Here is a 21,787-nt window from a genome sequence, read left to right as displayed (position 1 = left end):
TGGTAAATTGCTCTTGATGGTAACGACTAATTGTTTCTTTCAATAGTTCAAAGAGGGATGCTTTTTATTTATACCTTTAGCATTGCATTTCCTTTTATATTCTGTAGCTTTGTTGTTGTTTGGATCATATGCAGTTGGCATTCTCAAAAGATCGACTCTTTTACTATTTGACAATACCCTGTCTTGATAATTATTTTTATCTGAAGCTTACTTAACCTGGTATTGTAATTACTGTTGCTTTATTGATTAGCGTTTGTGTGAGATACAAAAACATCTGCTTTCTAAGCAGGTGTGTGCAAAGTTAAAACAGCAGCCGAGTGACATGTCTTCTCATCTTTGGGGGTGATTCAGCTCCTGCCTCATAGGCCTCAGCTTTGAGCACTTAAACTCTTCTTAAATACCTTTCACAATGTCCCTCTGGGCAGTCAGTGGGGTATGTATGGTGACTTCAGGGTGAATGTCTATTTTTCTGTTATTTTTCCCAGCATCTTTCTGTCTGGATTTCTTTTTTAAATTTTGGCATTTTTAAACATGTTCACCACACATCCTTTTGTAACCCCTCTTAGCCCTCTTCATCTTTTTCTTTTACTCAACTAGTCCCTCTGCTACTTCTCTCTCTCTCTCTCTCTCTCTCTCTTTGTGTGTGTGTGTGTGTGTGTGTGTGTGTGTGTGGTATGTGTGCAGCTGAATGTTCATGGTTGTAATATTCACATCATAGCCAGAATATAGCATGTCATAGCACTTCTCCATGTCTTCTGGCTGTTACAATCTTCCACACCCCCTGTTTAATATGTTCTGGGCTTTAAAGGAGGTGGTGCGGATGTTTTATTTATGACAGAACATGCCACAGCCATTTGTTCTCAGCACTTGGATCAGTAACGAGTACATCAAAAAGAAACTTCTCTGACCAGGGAGACTGAGAGTAGAACTAATATATGGACATAAACATAAATATTTAGAAGGCAATTTGACCACATGCCCATTCAGCAAAACACCAATAGTAAATCTCCCACTAAGACCTGTTATCTACCCTGCAATAGACCTTTGACCAGATTCACAGTACCAGGCATGTAGCCCCTCCCATGGAGGAGGTCTAAAATTCAGTCGGAAAGTGATTGGATACTGTGGTAGTTTGAAAGAAAATGCTCCCGATAGGGAGTAGCACTATTAGTAGGTGTGGCTTTGTTGGAGGAAGTGTGTCACTGTGGGGGCGGGTTCCGAGGTCTCATATATGCTCAAGCCACCAGTGTCCCAGTCACTTCCTGCTGATCCAGATGTAGAATTCTCAGCTCCTTCTCCAGCACCACATCAACCTGTTTGGTATCATGCCCCATCGTGATGATAATGGACTGAACCTCTGAACTGTAAGCCACCCCAATTAGATATTTTCCTTTGTAAGAGTTGCCATGGTCACGGTGTCTCTTCACGGCCACAGAAACCCAAAGACAGATACTCTCAAAAGAGTTATGCCAAAGTTGCATCATTGGGCACACATTGACTGGTAAGTCAGTACTATAGCACAAAGTACCACAGCTGAGTGAGATGTTGGTGACTTTAGTAGTAGATAGATACATAGCTCTTTCACGCACCATGTGCACCAGACAGAGAGCAAGTTTTCACATCAGTCCTAGCTTGACTTTTCTGTGTCCTATCCAAAATACATGGTGTCTTCAGTAAGAGAGTCTTACCATTTAATTCTGGTGGAAACAAGAGTAATGCCAATCACCTAATTGCTCCAGAAGCCTTGGGGTAGGTAGATGGAGCTCCCTGAAGTTTTCCATGTCTGGCATTGGGTCTTAAAAACAAAAATAAAAACAAAACAAAACTTTGGCTTCTAAGAGGATCATTAATCATCCACAAAGGGTATGTGAATTTGTGTGTACAGGTATGCAATTCCACACCTGTAGACAGAAGCTTCTGTCCTGCCTCATCCTACAGCCGTTCAGTCCCAAATAAACACACAGAGGCTTATATTAATTATAAACTGTTTGTCATATTGCTCAGGCTTATTACTAATAAGTGCTTACAACTTAAATTCAGCTATAATTTTTATTTATGTTTAACCACATGGCTTGGTACCTTTTCTCAGTGAGGTATTCTCCTCTTGCTTCCTCTGTGTCTGGAGGGCACCTGTGTCTCTGCCCTTCTGCTTCCCAGAATTCTCATAGTCTGATTGCCCCACCTATACTTCCTGCCTTGCTACTGGACAAGCATCATTTTATTAAACCAATACGAGTGACAAATCTTTACAGTGAACAAGAGTGTTATCCCACATCACACACCCACATGTAGAGACCAAATCAGGACACCAGGTGTCTTCCTCCATCATTCTCTGCTATATTGCTTGAGACAGGGTCTCTCACTAAACTGGATTTCAGCCAGGCTGGCTGGCCAGTGAGCTCTGGGGATTTGCCTATCTGCCCTACAATGCTGTGGTTACATGTGCAGCCATACCCAGGGTCTCACTATGCAGCTCTGGGTGGCCTGTAACTCACTATATAGATCAGGCTGGCCTCAACCACACAGGGAGACCTATCTGCCCCTGTCTCCAGAGTGCTGGAATTAAAGGTGTGTGCCATGCTAGCCAAGAAAGGGCACTTGCTTAATGAACCCTCTTTAGCCTTTCTCTAAAAACAACAGTATTTTTTACTTACTTTTAAAGTAATACTAGGTTTCTATATGTTTTTTTCCATACATCTTGTTTTAGTTGACCCTCCCCCAACTTTTTCTCCTTCCCGCCCCATCTTTGTTTATACTTCCCATTCTATGTTCATATCATGTATTTTACCATTCTTGCATCCTTTAAGACTTTCCCAGCTCTGCTCCCCTGCCTCCACCTGTCTGAACACCTCTCATGGCTCCCTTCTTGCTTCTTGGCCTCTATAAACACACACTCAAACTTAAACACAGAAATCTGAAATTCAAAGCTAGGATCTGCATATGACAGAGAACATATGGTAGTTGTCTTTCTGGACCTTTCTGCTACTTAACATAATATTTTCCCATGCCAACCATTTTCCTGCAAATTTCAGTTTTCTTCAGTGTTGAATATTTTCACTATCCAGATATCAATTGCTAATGGACATTTATACAAATTATATTTTCTATCTATTGTGAACAGTAACCATGAACATGCATATACAGGTATTTGTGTGTGGGGAGGGGAACATAGTTCTTTGGGTGTATGGCCCCAAATACTGTAGCTGGACCATATGGTAGATCTATTTTTAACTTCTTGAGAAGCCTCCCTACTGACTTCCATAGTGAATGTACCAGTTTACATGTTTATACCTTTGAACAACCATTAATAAGGATCCTCCCTTCCCCCACATCCTTGCCAGAATTTGTTGTCATTTGCCTTCTTGTTAATACCCATTCTGGTTGGGTGAGATAGAATCTTGAAGTAGTTTTAATTTGCATTTCCCAGATGGGTAATGGTGTTGAATGATTTTAAGGATGTTTATTTTGGTGGTTTTTTAGAAAAAGAAACACAGATAGCCAATAGCTATATTTAAGTGTTTGATATCCCTAGCCATCAAGGGAATGCAAACTAAAACCACTTCCATTCACCATTTCACCCTAGTCAGAATTGCTATCTTTAAGAAATCTGACAACAATGTTAGAGAGGATGTGGAGAGAGTGGGATCCTAATTAGCTCTTGGTGGAGGTGAAAATTAATATAATAATTGCGGAGATCAACGTGGAGGTTTTTCAAAAAATCTGAAATTAGAACCACCATATGACTCTGGTATTTTACTCCTGAGCTCATATCCAGAGAACTCCACATCCTATCAGAGAGGTATTTCACCCCGTGTTTATTGCTGCTTTATTCACGATATTACGAATTGGAATCAACCTAACTGTCCGTCAGCAGATAAATGGATAAGGAAAATTTGGTTTATATATATAAAATGGAACACTCTAAAGGAAAATGGAGTTTAAAAGATTTGCAGAAAATGGATAAATTTCAAATATATAATGTTAACAAGGTCACACAATCTTCGAAAGAAACCACACATTCTCTCAAATATGCAGAATCTATCCAATACTATATTTGAATATATAAACCAATGTGCATGTGTAATGTGAATACGGGGGAACAAGACAGGCTGAGGGGTGAGGAAGGACTGAAGGCAGCTAAATGAAGGAGGCTAGAAAGCCGATTGTTTCTCTAGTTTTCACTCTCATGTGGATTTTGTATGTTTGCTTTGGTTTGAGCAAATGTGTAAAATATATATGATAACGAAAATGTAAGATTCAATGTAAAGGAACCCAGCTTCTGTTTTGAACACTGGTTAAAACTGGATATAAGTTCATTAATTTATACAGAATTTGGGTCTGGTGAATTTTGGTGTGTGACATTTTAATTTATTTGCAAGTTTTTTATAATAAAAACATTAAACACCTCAAACATCATAGGCAATTGCCTTATGTTGTGGGTACCCTCCAGAACTTGGCAGTGAGACCCTATCGCTCATGACATATATGTAGTGACAGACCTGACTTGAGTGGTAAGACATGGGCATATCAAGCTACCACTCGGTAAGCATCTTCACTGGTGGCTGGTTTTCAGAGTGCTGGAAGGTGCTATGGTTGTTCCTGGAGGAGAAAGGTAGTCACCAGTTTTACTCAGCTATGAACCCCAGGAGCTACAATAATGACAGTCCCGGGGAGACATGCCCATTGCTGCAATGGTAGCATGAGCATTGTGGGATGTGCTTTCTGATTGGATTTAAGACGGCCCCACAAGATGAAGCCCATATCTGGCTCCATTATAGGGCCAAGAATGTGTGGCTTGCTAAGTCATTGGCCCTAGGGGAGAACCTACTGATAAGCATAGTATGAAATTGAATCCTAAAGACTTATTGTTATATCTGCACATTAATGGATATCTCAGCCTTCAGCTAAGAATCATCTATTTGCACTAGATGGTGAGTATCACAGGCCCAAGACTGGTCAAGGTATAAGAGACTGCCAAATGCTCAGCTCTAAATGAGGCATACATATCAGACCCTCTCCTCCAAATACTCAGGAATAATTGCAGAATGAGGGATGGAAAGAATGTAAGAACCAGAGTCATGAATGACCACAAATACACAGCAAGGCAGCTGTGCATATGGATTCACAGCAGGCACAAGACATGTGCAAACTCAAGCCAGACCAGTTATTGCATGGAGAAAGGAAGTGGGCACAAGGTTCCACCCTAGCTAAGGAGACATTGATAGCTGTGGGAAGAGGGAGAGTTGGCTTTCTGAGTGTGGACCCTGGTAAGTCAGCAACTCTCTATGGAAGGCCACAGTGCTCTAATGGAAGACCACACATCCACAAGTTTATGGGCAGTGCAATTTGGACTTGATGGGTATAAAAAACAAAAGACAAAAAGTTGTACTGAAAGGGATTGCAGGGCTCAATCTTGGAGGAGATGTGTGAGGGGATAAATATAATCAAAACACACTGTACAAAATTCTTGAAGAATTAATTAAACTATAAAATAAATCTGAAGGATCACTCAATGGGCCAAGCAGCGAAGCCCAGGGCCTAGGAAAATTGGCTGGTGGAAGATGGAGCTGCGTCATCTTGAGAGGATGAAGAAGACCCAGAGTTGGAATTTAACTACCAACAAATAGTCTTCAGACAAGAGATGCCCGAGTTAGGAGTTCAGATGCCTGAGCTGGAGTCCGCATGCCATCCAGGTCAAGTCGACGAGAGCTGCAGACTGAAGGAGGAAGCAGTGTGACAACAGTTACATGGTTAGTCTCTCCGTGGTTAGGACTTCTATGAATACGTTTCAATGCCGTATGATTGTTTCATTTATCTAGTCTGTGTATGATTCTTGTAACTTTTAGAAATCTTACGGGAATCGGAATTGGTGATCGTCTTACACATTTCTAAAACTCCATTGTTAGTGATTCTCAGGAATCTAGTGAATTGTTTTAAAACAGGATTTTCTCCAGGCTACCTTTTTTTCTTTTTCTTCTGTTTCACATATATATGTGTGGTGTGCATGTGTGTTTGCCTGCTTACATAATTGTGTGTGTGTGTGTGTGTGTGTGCCCCTGCGTGTGAATGTGTGTAGGGGTGCGTGTGTGTGTGTGTGTGTGTGTGTGTGTGTGTGTGTATGTGTGTGTGCGCGTGTGGCCTGAGGTTAATGTCAGGAATCTTCCTTGATTGCTCTTATAACTTATTCCTTGAGCCAAGGCCTCTCACTTAAAACAAGAGTTTGCCAATGGGGCTAGTTTCTCTAACATCTTTCTCAGGTGACCTTCTCCTTGCCTCCTGGCTCTGGAACTGCAGCTGGATTACCAAGCTCACCTGGCACTTACATTCTGGGGATCTGAACTTTGGTCGTCTTGTTTGCTCAACAAGTACTTTAACCACTGAACAATCTTGTCAGCCCCTCTTATTATAATTTGTATTAAAAATAAAATACAGATGGAACTGGAGAGCTGACCCAGCAACACAGAGCACTGACTGCACTCCAGAGAATCCAAGTTCAATCCCCAGCAGCCCCAGCACCCCTTTTTGGCCTCCATAGACACCAGGCACACTGACATACATGCAGGCAAAGATTGAAACAGTTAATTTTTTTTAAATATAGAGCTGGAGGTATGGCCCAGTAGATGAAATCCTTGTCATTTGTATGTGAGGAATTGAGTTCAGATCCCCAGCACTTACATAAAAGCTGGGCAAGGCGGCATATACCTATAGTCCCAATGCTTAGGACGTGGAAATGGGGAAACCTTAGCTGAATTTGTGAGCTACAGGTTCAGTGAGACACTATTTCAAAAAATAATGTGGAGAAGCAGTTAAGGAAGATACTGTTAACCTCTGGCCTTCATATGAATGCATATAGGAACATGTATGCATATAGGTACGTATACATAAACACACATTCAATTTCTTAAAAATTGAATTATGTATGGACTATTATTAACTATCCATCACACTTAATTCTCTTATAGTTTTTATTTATTTTAAATTTATTTTTTAAATTTATTTGTATGAAAGTTTTGCTTGTTTGTATGTATGTACACCATAAGTGTGCCTGGTGCCTGCGGAAGTCAGATGAGGGGATTAGAACTCCTGGAACTGGAATTAAAGATGTTGTGAGTGGCCATGTGGATGCTGGGAACCAAACCTGCATTTTCTGCAAGAAAAACAAATGCTCTTAACCGCTAAGCCACCTCTCCAGTCTTCTCACACATTTTTAAATTAGACAGTTACACATTTGTATTCTAGGTACATTATCATTTTGAAAATATACAAATTTTCTCTTTTGCTTTCAAAATCAGCTTTGAGCATCTCATGTGGCCTTAGATGGAATGTATGTGCAATAGCAATGATTAGAATTAAGTGTCGTTCTTAACTTTGTGTTTTCTAACCTCTAAAGCCAGAACCAATGTTTGAGAATCTTAGTTCTAATTTTATCTCAACTGGTACCCTTTGCCATTTTCAGCCTGTGCATAAAATAAGAGGCTTAAATTCATTAGCCCCTTTTTTCCAGGTTAAATATTTCTAAGGATGTGATTTAATGAATGGGCATGAGGACAGAGAGTAGCTTTAAAAAACAAAATCGAGTCTAATTAAATGATAATGAAGCAGAGTCTAATTGACATCTAAGCTACAATTTCCCAGCAAGCTTTGGGAAGTCAAATAACCTACCATCTGTAGATACTAAATTTTGAGAGACCTTTACGTTTCTTGAAGGCTCATGTACCAGACAATCAGGATGTTTTTCTTCCCTCTGATTTTCAGTGTGCTAACTTGGCTAATCTGGTGTCTTAATCGCTTACCTCGGGTACCCATACCCATTGGCTTCCATGGACTTTTTTGCATGTCAATTCTTTTATTTAAGAGCGGACAGGGTTTGGTGGGAGGTTGCAGAGTTTGATGGCTGTGCTAACAAACCTAAGGGAGTGAATGATATAGTACCAATTTAGCCTTCAGTCTGTGTCTTCTGAAGTCAGCCATAATTCTCTGACCAAATTGTCTGCACAAGGATACTAAGGGGTGTCAGGGAAATGGAGCAGATCAGAGAGTTACGGGGCCTCCACCCACTCAGGAGAAAGCCAAGGGGCCTTGAGGGAGACAGTGATGGATTCGAGCCATGTGAAAAAGCATCTATCAGGCACCTCAACCTCATCCCTGTCTTGGGCCGATGTGTGTAATTTATAGAGTGTTTAAATTAGACAAATGACTCAATCGATTTAGAAGAATGGACAGGAAACACATGTTTCTTTTGCGTTAAACTGAACTTCATCAGAGTAGAAATGCTTCTGATGTCCTGAATTATGGAACCCGGGCTCTCCATCAAAGGCTCCCGATTGCCGGGACTGCGCCCTTGCAGAGGCGATCCATTACAGAGCGCGCTGACTGCGCAAAGAGCCTGGATCTGCGGAGCTGCTCAAGCTAAGTGGTAATTTATACCTCTGTTTATAGAAAGAAAGAAGAAGGCCGTCCGGGAGACCTAGGGCGAGACCAAGAGATGAGAGAAGGAATGCAAAGAAAGGATGTTTTAGTGAAGATGGAAACAAACTCAAAATGCCATGGGTAGTGACCTCAGAGGATCTGGGCTGTGTGGTACGCGGCGTTTAGATGCTTGGATATACTCAGTATTCTTGCTTTCACTTGGTAGGTGGCCCAAATGAATGCTATGGAAGCCACAGTGTCCTTCGATGCTTGAAGCCTTTATTTTATTTTATTTATTTTATTTTTTTAAACCAGGGAGGCAGGGTGACTGTTGAAAAATAACATGACGGTAGATAGTTCATTGAGAATGAAGAGCCTGAGACTCAGATAGTCAGCTTGGTGAGTTTGTGAAAGGTCCCTTGAGGTTCAGCTCCCGCTGTTTTTAGCTTGAGCCCCAATGGGGGAAGTTCCAGTCAGCACAGCGGATCGACTTCCTTTACCAGTGTGTGGGGCTGGCTTTGCCCACACTTCGGTACCCTCTCCCTCTACTGTGTGCCTTAGGCTGAAGTGATCAGTGAGTTTTCTTTTGACACACAGATTTTCAGCGACCTGGCCTAGTGCCCTCTGTAAGTTTACAGGAGTCTCTCCAGCCCAGGCTCACAATCCTTGCCTTATTCCTTCAGGCTGCTCTCTGCTAGCTGAGGAAGCCCAGCCAGACGGTTGCTGAGAAGCGGATTACCTCAAAGTGGTGTTGGTAGCTGCACAGTTCACAACCTCCTGTTAAAGAAAATGAAGATGGGGACCAGGCCCGAACATCCCTTGGTGGATGAAGCCTGGTTAGGTGACCTCAGTCTTGCTTGCTTTGCAAAGATTATCAAAACTTCATTTGAGCTGTTTTTCAAGTTAAAGAAAAGCAGGACGTAGATCCTGCCAATCAGTAGCAGCGAGCTAACAGGTAGCTGTGTGAGTCCGGACTTTTCAGTGAGGGAGCATATGAGGCAGCCGTGCAACAGTGTGAAATCAGGCAAGCTGCTTTCCCTCTGCAAGGCTTCTCAGCAGCTCTTCCACACCATCTCTGATCTGAGTTGCCTGATTTGTGAGCTGTCCCATGTCCAAGTAAGCGCTGTAGAATTCACTGTCTCTCCGTGTCCCTTTTTAATAGCTCTGCACACAGTTCATGGTTTTCTTATCAGGCTCTTTCTTCACGGATCTCAGCCTCCAGCCTGGAGCCACTGTTGCAAGGCGCCAAGACTGTGGATGACTCCTCCGAGGAGCCCAAAGCTAACGCTGACTCCCTTTAGCATTCTCCTCCCAATACATGGCTAGAACACATGTTCCCAGGGAGCTCTTAATTGTGTGTATGTCATGGTGATGACAGTACTGCCCAGTGCAGAGTCTGTCTTAACATTGAGAATGTCATGTGTGAAAGAGATTTAGAATCAGAACATACACAGGGCTTTGTGACACATATGCATGAACACACACACACACACACTTACACTGTAAGTAAATGTAATGAAAAAACCCCATTTATGCCTCCACAATATGGGTAGGCATAACTTCTTATCAAGGTATAACCTTGCCCCTTTCTTTTACAATCCCTTTCCCACACAGACAGTTAGGAGCCAGGAAAGACACTGCATTTTCTTCTTTGCTGAGACGTTGTCCCTTATGAGACAGGCCTGTCTCCTCTAAGTGGCTCTGCAAGAACATTAATGATAGGACCAAGCTTTGGCCCTTCAGTGTCCCCTCCTACAGCCTCTCAGAGTCTCTGCATGTGTCCCCTGCTTCTCTGTCTGCTGCTTGCCAGGATGCGGCCAGCTGTGAACAAACTCATGTCCTCCCCTTCAAATGAAACTCCCCAGGTCTTCTGTGGTTTTAACACAGCGAGGAATGGTGATTTGGGATAGACACAGGATTGATCTCTTTTGTCCCTTTGTCCCCTCTCTCTCCCAAATCTGAAATATGAGGAGACTCCTCAGCTGCCCTGCAGGGTGTTGTGTATGGGAAAATTCTCTTGGCTATGGACACTGACAAGTGTCTCTGGCACAGGGACATGGTTTATTTATCTAGCTGGACTTCATCTCTTAATATTCAGTTCACAGAGGAAGAGGTTTCAGCCACTGCATGTAGCCCCGGCCCCACTGTGCAGATGGTGAGCAGGGAAAGCAGAGATTTACAGAAGTCTGCTGACCCCTTGGTGCCGTCTAGAGAGCTGCAGAGCAGGTGGGACAACAGGATCATAGGAACCGCAGGATCCCAGCTCCTGGCAGCCTGGTTTCCCTTCTGGAGAGATGGACACCCATTGCTAGTCTCATTCTCTGGTTTCAACACTTCCTCCCAAGCTCTGTAGAAATAAGCCCATCAACAATTTAGTATATGTATTTATTTCTGGGTCTTTTAATACGAACGTAATAGATTTTTTTGTGTGTATGTAGTATATACTACAATTTCAAAGGACCCATACCTGGTTTATATTTTATAATCCACATTTCACAAGACTTTCCATCAGATAACTGCTCAGCCAAACTCTAACACTTGTTGAATGAAATGAGAAATAGAAATTCAGGACTGAAGTCCTGGCTACCTGAGGACCATGTGGAATCCTGAGCATCCCACCTTCCCAGATAGCAGTCTCCCCATCCCCAATGGGACTGCACACCCTATGTCTTAAGAGTGCATGAAATTAAAAATGTAAATAGAAAGATTGGAGTTAAATGGCATTGTAGATCAAATGGACCTAACAGAGATCTGCAGAACATTCTACCCAAACATTAAAGACTACTCATTATTCTTAGAATTCCATGGTACTTCTTCTGAAATTGACACACAACCTCAGCAAATATGGAAAAACAAATAGCATCCTGTATTCTGTATGACCACAGTGCACTAAAGCTAGATAGCAACAGCAACAGAACAGAAAGTACCAGTATCATGGAGACTAAAAACCACACTATTGAATAATAATTGGGTCAAGGAAGGAATCAATAAGAAAAACTTTAAATATTAAAATTGAGTGGAAACAAAATTAAAAAAAATGGCATCTTGGCCTTAGATGTACTTTTCACTACACTTGGCATTGGCTGTGCAACTCTCACGCCATCTTGGTGACACACTTTTTCCTTGTCCTCTCATGGCAGCAAAATTTGTTTTAAACCTTTTAACTTATTTTAGGGAATCTTTATGCTCAGGTACAGACCCCACTCATCAAGCAGGCATGCCACCCCATACCACACAAAGGAAGACAGCTTCACCAAGATTTCCTCTGCAGATCCCTAAGTCAGTTTTCCTTCTAGAATGAAGACTCAGACTAGGTAGAATCATCTTAGCCTTCTTTTCAGGAGCCACATGACCATGAACATAACAAGGAAGCCACAGGGGCTCCACCCTCAGGCCGTTGAGCCTTAGTTGTGTGTCTTGCTACTCATAGCTACTCATGCAATCAATCCTTCCAAACTCATCTTTTGTTTTGTCAGTCCATCTTCTGGTGCAAATGAGCTGGTTATTTAAAAAATTAACAAGAGTGACAAACCTTTAGCCAAATTAACCAGAAGAGTTAGAGAGAAAACACAAATTAATAAAATTAGAGGTAAAAAGGAAGACATTATGAAGGATATTGCTAAAATTCAGAGAATCAGATGGACATACTTTAATAATGTCTATTCTATTAAACTAGAAAACCTAAAAGGCATAAATTTCTAGATGTATATGAGCCATCAAAGCTGAATCACAATGCAAACATACCCATAACAACCAATGAGATCAAAACAGTAATTTAAGATTTCGAAGCTGCAAAAGCCCAGGGCCATATGAATTAAGCACAGAATTCTACCAGGCCTTCAAAGAAGAAGTAACACCCAAACTCCTCAGTCTATTCCACACACCAGAAAAGAAAGGGACACTTACATATCCATATGAAGCCAGTATTACTACTCTGACATTAAAATCAGACAAAGACCCAATTTTAGGTCAATCTCTCTGATGAACATAGATGCCAATGTCTCAACAAGATACTTGAAAACAGAATTCAGGGACACATCAAAAAGCTTATCCACTGCGATCAGTTTGGCTTCACCCTGGGAATGTAGGGATGGCTGAGCATGCATAAATCAATAAATGTAATCTACCACTAAAGTAGACACAAGGACAGGTGCTACATGATCATCTCATTCGATGCAGAAAAGGCCTTTGAGAAAAATCCAACATTCCTTCATGATAAAAACCCTAGAGAATCTAAGAACACAGGACTATTTCTATCTACTAAAGGCAGTATACAGCAAGCTCATAACCAACATTATGCTAAATGTAGAAAAGAATGGCACTTTTTCACTAAAATCAGCAGCAAAGCAAGATGCCCACTCTCTCCACTTCTGTTCAATATAGTGCTTGAAGCAGTAAGATATAAATGGATGGAGTCCAAAATTACTATTTTAAGTGATTAAGCTCACTTAAATTGGGAAAGACAAATATTGCATATTCTATCTATGTGAATATTAGCTTTGGCTCTTTAGTTATGTGTCTTTAAATCAGAGTACCCTTAGAAAGCAAGAAACTAATAAAGGGTCATGAAAGCAATTCATGAAGTTAGAATGTAAGTTAATAAAACAAGAATAACATGGAATAAAAATGAAAGACAATTAAAATTGTAATAAAATTTCATGAGCCTTCTCTTTTTTAAAGGTCTCAGACCCACCCCTGGGAACTCTCAAAGTTAAAAGGCTCAGACTCATCCGGTGCACCTTGACCAGTTGCAGGTCACTGTATTAATAATCATCTACTATATTTATAATAATAATAATAATAATAATAATAGATTCTCCCTTAGGGCCAATAACCTAGCCAGCCAGAGTTTTGGGCCCAGTTAATGGTACCAGGCATGAGTTAAATCTTGAGGAGTAGGGTTTAAATTCCAGAAGACAGTAGTTAGTCCTGAGACGTTCATGCCACTATTGAACCAGTAAAGACATCTTGCTAGATTACTCATTATTGTAGCTTGAAGCATACACAGCTGGGTAAGACTGCTGATTACTTTTTCCCTTGGTAGCATGTGCGCAAACCTCCCAGCACTTTGAAATCTACCTAGGAGGGCTGAAGCTTCCAAGTGTGAATAAGTTTGATTTCACTGTATCCCTTGACTGATCATAAGCAATAATGTCCTACCACCACGTTCTGAAGATTAACTAGGAACAATGGCAATAGCTTGTGATGTTGGGGCAAGGTGTATGAGAACTTATGGGCCAACAAATCAAAAAGGAAACCCTACCTGACTCTGAGCGTTTTATTTGATGGTCTACAGTGTCTGGGAGAGTCAATGTCTCCATTATAGGATAACTTCATTTAAACTAACTTATTTTTTTCTTAATTCTGCTTTTTAAAATGTATTATTATTGTTACTTTATGTGCATTGGTATTTTGCCATGGGTGTTGGGTTCCTGGAACTGGAGTTACAGACAGTTGTGAGCTGTCATGTGGGTGCTGGGAATTGAATCTGGGTCCTCTGGAAGGGCAGTCAGTGCTCTTAACCACTGAGTCATCTCTCCAGCCTCTAAACTAATTTCATATTGTGTTTATGTACATATTTTAAGAAGCCCTATATACTAGGCCTGCATGTGGCATTTTTAAAAGCCTGTGGTATTCTTACCTCTTTCGATATTTCCTCCTTAGCCCTACCCTCACACCCCCTACCTCACCCTACCCCATTCATCCCATTTCCCATTCATATGACCTACATTCTATGTCCCTGTCATTGACATCACCAATGAGCTTTTACTAGTTTATTTAATACAAAAAATTTACACACAAATGTGTGAAAGATTAAATGTAAGGTGGACAGCAATGTCAAAGCTTTCACAAAGGCCTGGTAATCTTGCTTCTCAATTCCTAGAGACCATGGTGCCCCATCACCAGGCTGATTCAGGAGGAAATTTCCTGACTACTGGAATGCAGAGAGATGCTTCCTAACATGTCTCAATGGCTGTGTTCATGAGTTCCTACACTTGAATGTAACCAGGGAGGGCATGTTTTGCTTTTCTCGTGGCTTCCAGGGTCAGCCTATACTTTCTGACTTCAGGGCCTGGCACATTCCCAACACTAGAAGTCAAGATTATGCTTTACTCTTTTGTCACCAGATTTCTGAGGTCCAGTTGGTTGAGTCTCTGATCATCCCAGTCTAGAGGACCAAGATTTCCCAACTCATGGAAGAAGGAAACGAACAATGGGCAACATAGGGCCAAGACTAGGTCTCCATATAATGGAGCTGCCATTTCACTCTAGACTCCTGCATCTCTATTCTTAGTCAACCAGAACCAGTGGAATTGATTTACTTCTCTCCAAGAGCCAATATAGGTCAAGAATGTAAAGAAGTTAATTAAGATTAAGAAAACAAGTCAGAGGATTTTAAGTTAGAACTCACAAATTAGTTGTATAGGTTGAGACATAAAACAAGTATATAGAAATGTCATTGCTGAAAAGGGAATGCCATTTTCAAAAGTGAGCTGAAATTTAACAAGCATCTACCGTGTACTTTACTCCCAATAGAATTTTAATTCATTTGAAAGAAGATCACAAAAAGCCTAGGAAGCAGGAATGAAATAACTTCTCTTCCATAAGTAAAATTAACATTTAAAAACATACAATTTCAAGATAATGCTTATATTAAGAAAGAAATAAAAGGCAATAGCTAAATATTTAAGAAGAAATGTAAATCAGAATATTATCTATGAAAATGTTAAAATCAGTCCAAAGAAATAGCCTAAGAAACATGTAAAGCTTTAATAATCAGGCTTTTAAAGATGATGAAAGTATAAAAAAAAAACTAATAGTCAGATATATTGTATTAAAAAATTTTAAATAAGAAAAGAAGAAAAATTAAAATTTTAAGATATTTTTATTAGTTCAAATTAGAAACAAGCTTGCTTCACATGTTAATCCCTTCTCCCTCTCCCTCCTCTCCCCCCAAGCTCCCTCAAGTCCCCAACTCAACCCTCCTCTGCTCCCCAGGGGGGTAAGGCCCTCCATGGGGTTTCCCCAAAGTCTGACTTATCATTTTGGGAAGGGCCTAGGTCCTTCCCCTTGTGTCCAGGCTGAGAGAGCATCCCTCCATGTGGGATGGGCTCTCAAAGTCCCTTCTTAAAACAGGGATAAATACTGGTCCACTACCAAGGGCCCCCTAGAGTACAGAGGCCTCCTCATTGACATCCATGTTCAGGGGTCTGGATCAGTGCTGGCCTTCCAGACAACAATCTGGAGTCTATGTGCTCCCTCTTGATCAGGTCAGCTGTTTCTGTGTGTTTCACCAGCCTGGTCCCGACCCCTTTGTTCTTCATTCCTCCTTCTCTGAAACTGGGTTCCAGAGTTCAGTTCCGTGTATAGCTGTGGGTCTCTGCCTCTGCTTCCATCAGCCACTGGATGAGGGCTCTAGGATGGCATATAAAACAGTTATCCGTCTCATTATAGGGGGAGGACATTTAGGGTAGCCTCTCCACCATTGCCTAGATTGTCAGTTGGTGTCCTCCTTGTAGATCTCTGGAAATCTCCCTAGAGCCAGATCTCTCCTATAATGGCTCCCTCTGTTATAGTATCTCTCATCCTGCTCTCCTCTATTGTTCCCCCAACTCAACCTTTCTGCTCCTCCATTTCCTCCTTTCCCCTCCTCTTCTCCTCCTCTCATTCTGCCAGCTCCCTCTCCCCTACCCTCATGCTCCAATTAGCTCATGAGATCCTGCCTCTTCCCATTCTCTAGGGACCATGAGTTTTTATCTTAGAGTCCTCTTGTTTCCTAGTTCCTTTGGTGAAGAAGATTGTAGGCTGGTAATCCTTTGCTCTATGTCTAAAATTCATATATGAGTGAGTACATGCCATGTTTGTCTTTTTGTCACTGGGTTACCTCATTCAGGATGGTTTCTTCTAGTTCCATCCATTTGCCTGCAAATTTCAAGATTCCATTGCTTTTTTCTGCTGAGTAGTATCTCCATTATGTAAATGTACCACATTTTCTCTATCCATTCTTTAGTTGAGGGGCATCTATGTTGCTTCCAGGTCTGGCTATTACAAACAATGCTGCTATGAAAATAGTTGAGCAGATGTCCTTGTTGTATGTATTTGTATTCTTTGGGTATATGTCCAAGAGAGGAATTGCTGGATCTTGAGTTAGACTGATTCCCATTTTCCTGAGAAATTGCCATACTGATTTCCAAAGTAGTTTAACAAGTTTGCACTCCCACCTTGCAATGGAGGGGTATTCCTTTTTCTCCACATCCTCTCCAGCATAGACTGTCATTGGTGGTTTTGATTTTAGCCATCTGGCTGGTGTAAGATGGTATCTCAGGGTTGTTTTGAGTTGAATTTCTCTGATGGCTAAGTATTTTGAGCACTTTCTTAAGTGTCTTTCAGCCATTTTAGATTCCCCTATTGAGAAATCTCTATTTAGTTCTGCACCTCACTTTTTAATTTCATTGATTGGTGTTTTGGTGGCTGTTTTCTTGAGTTCACTGTATATTTTGGATATCAGCCCTCTGTCAGATGTGGGGTTGGTGAAGATCTTTTCCCATTCTGTGGACTGTCGTTTTGTCTTACTGACTGTGTCCTTTGCCTTAAAGAACCTTCTCAGTTTCAGGAGGTCCCATTTATTAATTTTAGATATCAATGTCTGTGCTACTGGTGTTATGTTCAGGAAGCAGTCTTCTGTATAAATTAGTTCAAGAGTATCTTTCTCTTCTAGAAGGTTTAGTGTGGCTGGATTTATGTTGAGGTCTTTGATCCATTTGGACTTATGCTTTGTGCATGGTGATAGATATCATCTATCTGCAATCGTCTGCATGCCCAAATCCAGTTGTGCCAGCACCATTTGTTGAAGATGCTATCTTTTTTCCATTGTATAGATTTAGCTTCCTTGTCAAAAATCAGGTGTTCTTAGATGTGTGGGTTAATATCAGGGTTTTCAATTCTCTTAATTGGTCTATCTGTCTACTTTTGTGCCAATACCAAGCTGTTTTCTGGACTATGGCTCTATAATAGAGCTTGAAGTCAGGGATGGTGATGCCTCTGGAAGTTCCTTTATTGTACAGGGTTGTTTTGGGTGTCCTGGGTTTTTTGTTTTTCCATTCATAGTAGAATATTGTTCTTTCAAGGTCTGTGAAGAGTTGTGTTGGGATTTTGATGGGGATTGCATTGAATCTGTAGATTGCTTTTGGCAAGATTGCCATTTTTACTATTGTTGATCCTACCTATATAAGAGCATGGGAGATCTTTCCATTTTCTGGTATCTTCTTTAATTTCTTTCTTCAAAGACTCAAAGTTCTTATTGTATAAGTCTTTCACTTTTTTGTTTGGTATTACCCCAAGATATTTTATGTTGCTTGTGGATGCTGTGAAGGGTGATGTTTCTCTGATTTCTTTCTCATTGTGTTTATCATCTGTACATAGTAGGCTACTGGTTTTTTTGAGTTAATTTTGTATCCTGCTACTTTGCTAAAGGTGTTTATCATCTGAAGGAGTTCCCTGGTAGAGTTTTCCGGGTCACTTATGTAGTCTATCATATCATCTGCAAATAGCGAAAGTTTGAGTTCTTCCTTTCTGATTTGTATCCCTTGATCTCCTTTTCTTGTGTTATCACATTGGCTAGAACTTCAAATACAATATTGAAGAGGTATGGAGAGAGAGGACAGCCTTGTCTAGTTCCTGATTTTAGAGGAACCACTTTGAGTTTCTCTCCATTTAGTTTGATGTTGGCTGTTGGTTTGTTGTATATTGCTTTTATCATATTTAGATATGTTCCTGTTATTCCTGTTCTCTCCAAGATCTTTATCATGAAGGGATGTTGGATGTTGTCAAAGGCTTTTTCAGTATCTAGTGAGATGATCATGTGGTTTTTCTTTTTCAGTTTGTTTATATGGTGGAATACATTGATGGATTTTTGTTATGTTGAACCATCCTTGCATCTCTGGGATGAAGCCTACTTGATCATGATGGATGATTTTTCTGATGTGTTCTTGGATTCGATTTGCCAATATTTTGTTGAGTATTTTTGCATCAATGTTCATGAGGGATATTGGTCTGCAGTTCTCGTTTTTAGTTGCATCTTTGTGTGACTTGGGTATCAGAGTAATTGTAGCCTCGTAAAAAGAGTTTGGCAATGTCTCTTCTGCTTCTATTGTGTGGAACAATTTGAGGAGTACTGGTATTAGCTCTTGTTTGAATTTCTGGTAGAATTTTGAAGTGAAGCCATCTGGTCCTGCGCTTTTTTGGTTGGAAGGCTTTTGATGACTGCTTCTATTTCATTAGGGGTTATAGGTCGATTTAAACTGCTTATCTTTTCTTGATTTAATTTTGGTAAGTGATAATTATCCAGAAAATTGTCCATTTCCTTTAGATTTTTGAATTTTGTGGAATACAAGTTTTCAAAGTATGACCTGAATATTCTCTGGATTTCCTCAGTGTCTGTTGTTACATCCTCCTGATAGGTTTGCCTATATCTTTTTATAGGCAGGTTAAGACCATTGACATTAAGGGATATTAATGTCCATTGATTGTTTGTTCTTGTATATTTTGGATTTATTTTTGGTGGTGTCATTGTGTGTGGATTTTACCCTCCTTTTTCTTTGGTTAGTGGGATTATCTATTGCCTATGTTTTTGTGAGTGTAGTTATCTTTGTTGGGTTGGAATTTTCCTTCCAGAACTTTCTGTAGGGCTGGATTTGTGGATATGTATTGTTTAAATCTGGTTTTGTCATGGGATATCTTCTTTTCCTCATCTATAGTGATTGAAAGCTTTGCTGGGTACAGTAGTCTGGGTTGGCATCCATGCTTCCTTAGTGTTTGTAGGACATCTATCCAGGACCTTCTGGCTTTCAAAGTTTCCATTGTGAAGTTGGGTGTAATTCTGATAGGTCTGCTTTTATATGTTACTTGGCCTTTCTCTTTTGCTGCTCTTAATATTTTCTCTTTATTCTGTAAGTTTGGTGTTTTGATTATTATGTGACGAGGGGACTTCTTTTTTTGGTCCAGTCTATTCGGTGTTCTGTAAGCTTCTTGTACTTTCTTAGGCATATCCTTCTCTAGTTTGGGGAAATTTTCTTCTATGATTTTGTTGAATATGTTTTATGTACCTTCGAGCTATATTTCTTCACCTTCTTCTATATCTATTATTCTTGGGTTTGGACTTCTCATGGTCCCATATTGCCTGGATATTTTGTGTTAGGGATTTGTTGGACTTGAGATTTTCTTTGGTCGTTGACTGTATATCCTCTAGCGAGTCTTCAACAACTGAGATTCTCTCTTCTGTCTCTTGTATTCTATTGCTTATCCTTACATCCTTAGTTCCTGATTGCTTATCTTGCCTTTCTATTTCAAGCATCCCTTCATTCTGTGTTTTCTTTATTGTTTCTATTTCAGCTTTCATGCCTTGCACTGTTTCAATTGTTTCCTTCACTTGTTTGGTTGTTTTTTTGTTTTTGTTTTTGGCTTTCATGAGATTCTTTAAGAGAATTACTTATTTATTGAATTTTTTGTTTGTTTTTTCTTCTATTTCATTAAGAGATTTTCTCATTTCCTCTTTAAGGGACTCTATCATCTTCATAAAGTAGTTTTTAAGGTCCGGCTCTTCTTCTGTGTTGTGCTTTTCAGATATTGCTGGTGTGGCGTCCCTAGGTTCTGGTGGTGTCATATTGGTCTTTCTGCTGTTGGGTGTGTTCTTATTCTGTCTTCTTTCCATGTCTTCTTCCAGTGGGTGCAGGTGGGGTCTCTGTATCTCCTCTTGTCACCAGGTGGTGTACATGGGCCAAGACTTCAGTGTCTACAGCTCTGGATGGTCTTGCCTCTCCTGGTATTCTCCTCCCTCAGCAGAGGTCAGGGCTCAGCAGAGTTCAAGATGGAAGAGGAAAGAAGAGTGAAGTGTTTCCGGACTCAGGGAGGTCCTCCCTGTCTGGATGGGTCCATTCTATGCCAGGCGCAGATCCAGAGAGATCAGCAGAGTGATGCTTAGAGTTGGGCAGGTGCAGAGGGGACACTCACCTCAGCAGAGTTCAGGGTGGCAGAGGGGGAAGGAAGAGTCTTAATATATCTTTAAAAGGGTTCTTAATTTTTCTGCACCCAAGATCTCCTATCTTTAGGACACACAGCTCACTTAAATTATGCAAAATTTAAGTGCTTTGCTGTGGATAGTGTTTAGAATAATGCTATTATTTTTGCTTATGTTCTTTTTAAATGTTGCTAACTTCTGAAATTTTCGTTTTATCATTTTTTTATGAGTGGTTTAATTTGAAAGTTTAACTTTCTAATTAGGCTGTTCTGAGTCTTAATTAGGTTGCAATTGTTTTATGTTAAATGTTATGGGCCTTTTGCTAAATGAAAACTAATATTAAGTCACTGAGACATGATCAGAGATACTGTGAGCAACAGGAAAACAACTTATTGTAACAGAAAAGAGGAAGAAGAATAAAATCTTGAAAGAAAAAACACATGGCTACAACTTCAAAGCACAAATGATGTAAAACAGCTGCCAATCAATTACTGTGCTTTTGGACCTATGTGAGATGAATAACTACTGAACACATACACACCTCTTTGGCCACAGGTAACTCCTCAAACCCTTCAGCTGCTTGTATTATCGTCCAGAGAGTGCCTACAATGAACCTTAGTCTACTGATAGTTTCATCCACAGATGGCTTAACTATGGAACTACTGGGCCACAGCTGACCCAACTCATACACATGCTTTGAAATCTGTGGAATTCTTCACAAGATCAAGGTTGTCTGTGTGACATTTGCTGCTGCTGAATTTCTAGGAAAACCCTAGTTGTCATCAGTGTTGCCTTTCTTTAGGGGATGAAAGAAAATCCATCATACTGTCTTCCTTTTGATGCTATGATAAGGCAAAGGTGTCTCCAGCTGAGACATCAAACATAGTTGAAAGCATTCTTTGTAGGAAGTGCCTGCCTGATGCTTATTTCCTAAGAGGAGTGATGGGGGGGGATGTTCTTCTGTATATATGTTTCTCTTATTGGTTGATGAATAAAACACTGGCCAATAGAGTCAGGAAGATAGGCAGGACTAGGAGACAGGGATAATTGTGGGAAAGGTTGGCAGAGAGAGAGACCTTGAGGAGATACCATGTAGCAGAGGAAGGAGTAACAAATCCAGACCCTTCTCCAGTAAAATAAAATCAAGTGGAAATATTTAGATTAATAGAAATGGCTTAATAATTAAGACAGGGCTAGCCAATAAGAAGCTCTAGTCATCTGTCAACAGTTTAATATTAATATAGCATCCATGTGTTTATTTGGGGCTAAAGGGTGGCAGGACCTAGTGGGACAAGAGGAGTTTCTGCTTGGGAACTTTGGCTTGGCGGTCTCAGCTTGGAAATGTTGTATTCACTGAAGTGA

Source organism: Cricetulus griseus, chromosome 8, assembly GCF_003668045.3.
Source record: "Cricetulus griseus strain 17A/GY chromosome 8, alternate assembly CriGri-PICRH-1.0, whole genome shotgun sequence".
In the NCBI taxonomy this organism is placed as follows: Eukaryota; Metazoa; Chordata; class Mammalia; order Rodentia; family Cricetidae; genus Cricetulus; species Cricetulus griseus.
Note: the sequence above shows the minus strand (reverse complement) of the source record.